The sequence below is a fragment of the Perkinsus marinus genome, assembly GCF_000006405.1.
Source record: "Perkinsus marinus ATCC 50983 genomic scaffold scf_1104296973102, whole genome shotgun sequence".
NCBI classification, from domain to species: Eukaryota; Perkinsozoa; order Perkinsida; family Perkinsidae; genus Perkinsus; species Perkinsus marinus.
The window spans coordinates 1-1,071 of record NW_003201517.1 but is presented as its reverse complement, the minus strand read 5'-3'; the positions used below and the strand labels follow the sequence as shown (position 1 = coordinate 1,071).

The 1,071-nt window shown below is 45.7% G+C and overlaps 6 non-coding genes across 6 annotated transcripts; all 6 read left to right on the top strand.

The window, feature by feature from the left end:
- Positions 1 to 43: 43 nt before the first annotated feature.
- On the top strand, positions 44 to 115 carry Pmar_PMAR004046. The gene has a single exon. It is a non-coding gene; the product is annotated as a tRNA-Thr (tRNA).
- A 102-nt stretch (positions 116 to 217) lies between these two features.
- Positions 218 to 289, top strand: Pmar_PMAR004045. Its single transcript has one exon. It is a non-coding gene; the product is annotated as a tRNA-Thr (tRNA).
- Positions 290 to 391: 102 nt separating this feature from the next.
- Pmar_PMAR004044 lies at positions 392 to 463 on the top strand. Its single transcript has one exon. It is a non-coding gene; the product is annotated as a tRNA-Thr (tRNA).
- Positions 464 to 565: 102 nt separating this feature from the next.
- On the top strand, positions 566 to 637 carry Pmar_PMAR004043. Its single transcript has one exon. It is a non-coding gene; the product is annotated as a tRNA-Thr (tRNA).
- A 102-nt stretch (positions 638 to 739) lies between these two features.
- Pmar_PMAR004042 lies at positions 740 to 811 on the top strand. The gene has a single exon. It is a non-coding gene; the product is annotated as a tRNA-Thr (tRNA).
- A 102-nt stretch (positions 812 to 913) lies between these two features.
- Positions 914 to 985, top strand: Pmar_PMAR004041. Its single transcript has one exon. It is a non-coding gene; the product is annotated as a tRNA-Ser (tRNA).
- The last annotated feature ends 86 nt before the right edge of the window (positions 986 to 1,071 follow it).

Genomic DNA, 1,071 nt, shown 5'->3' with positions numbered 1-1,071 from the left:
GAAGGAGACAGGAAGATTATTGATTCATATAGTTAATCTGTGCGTCACTTTAGCTTAGTGGTAGAGCGTCTGCTTCGTAAGCAGAAGGTCGTCAGTTCAATCCTGGCAAGTGGCTTACAGCAGCATTAGGCTCTAGTCGGGTATGAGAAGCAGGAGCAGGTTTGCTCACTCCGCAAAGGATACAGGAAGATTATTGATTTATGCAGTTATTTTGTGCGTCACTTTAGCTTAGTGGCAGAGCGTCTGCTTTGTAAGCAGAAGGTCGTCAGTTCAATCCTGGCAAGTGGCTTATAGCACCATAAATATCTGGTCTGGTACGAGAAGCAGGAGCAGGATGGCCCATTCTGTGAAGGGGACAGGAAAATTATTGATTCATATAGTTAGTCTGTGTGTCACTTTAGCTTAGTGGTAGAGCGTCTGCTTCGTAAGCAGAAGGTCGTCAGTTCAATCCTGGCAAGTGGCTTACAGCTGCATTATGCTCTAGTCGGGTATGAGAAGCAGGAGCAGGTCTGCTCACTCCGCAAAGGATACAGAAAGATTATTGATTTATGTACTTATTCTGTGCGTCATTTTAGCTTAGTGGCAGAGCGTCGGCTTTGTGAGCAGAAGGTCGTCAGTCCAATCCTGGCAAGTGGCTTATAGCACCATAAATTTCTGGTCTGGTACGAGAAGCAGGAGCAGGATGGCCCATTCTGTGAAGGGGACAGGAAAATTATTGATTCATATAGTTAGTGTGTGTGCCACTTGAGCTTAGTGGTAGAGCGTCTGCTTCGTAAGCAGAAGGTCGTCAGTTCAATCCTGGCAAGTGGCTTACAGCAGCATTAGGCTCTAGTCGGGTATGAGGAGCAAGAGCAGGTTTGCTCACTCCGCAAAGGATACAGGAAGATTATTGATTTATGCAGTTACTTGGTGTGTCACTTTAGCTAAGTGGCAGAACGTCTGCTTTGAAAGCAGAAGGTCGTCAGTTCGATCCTGGTAAGTGGCTTATAACACCATAAATATCTGGTCTGGTACGAGAAGCAGGAGCAGGTTTGCTCACTCCGCAAAGGATACAGGAAGATTATTAATTTA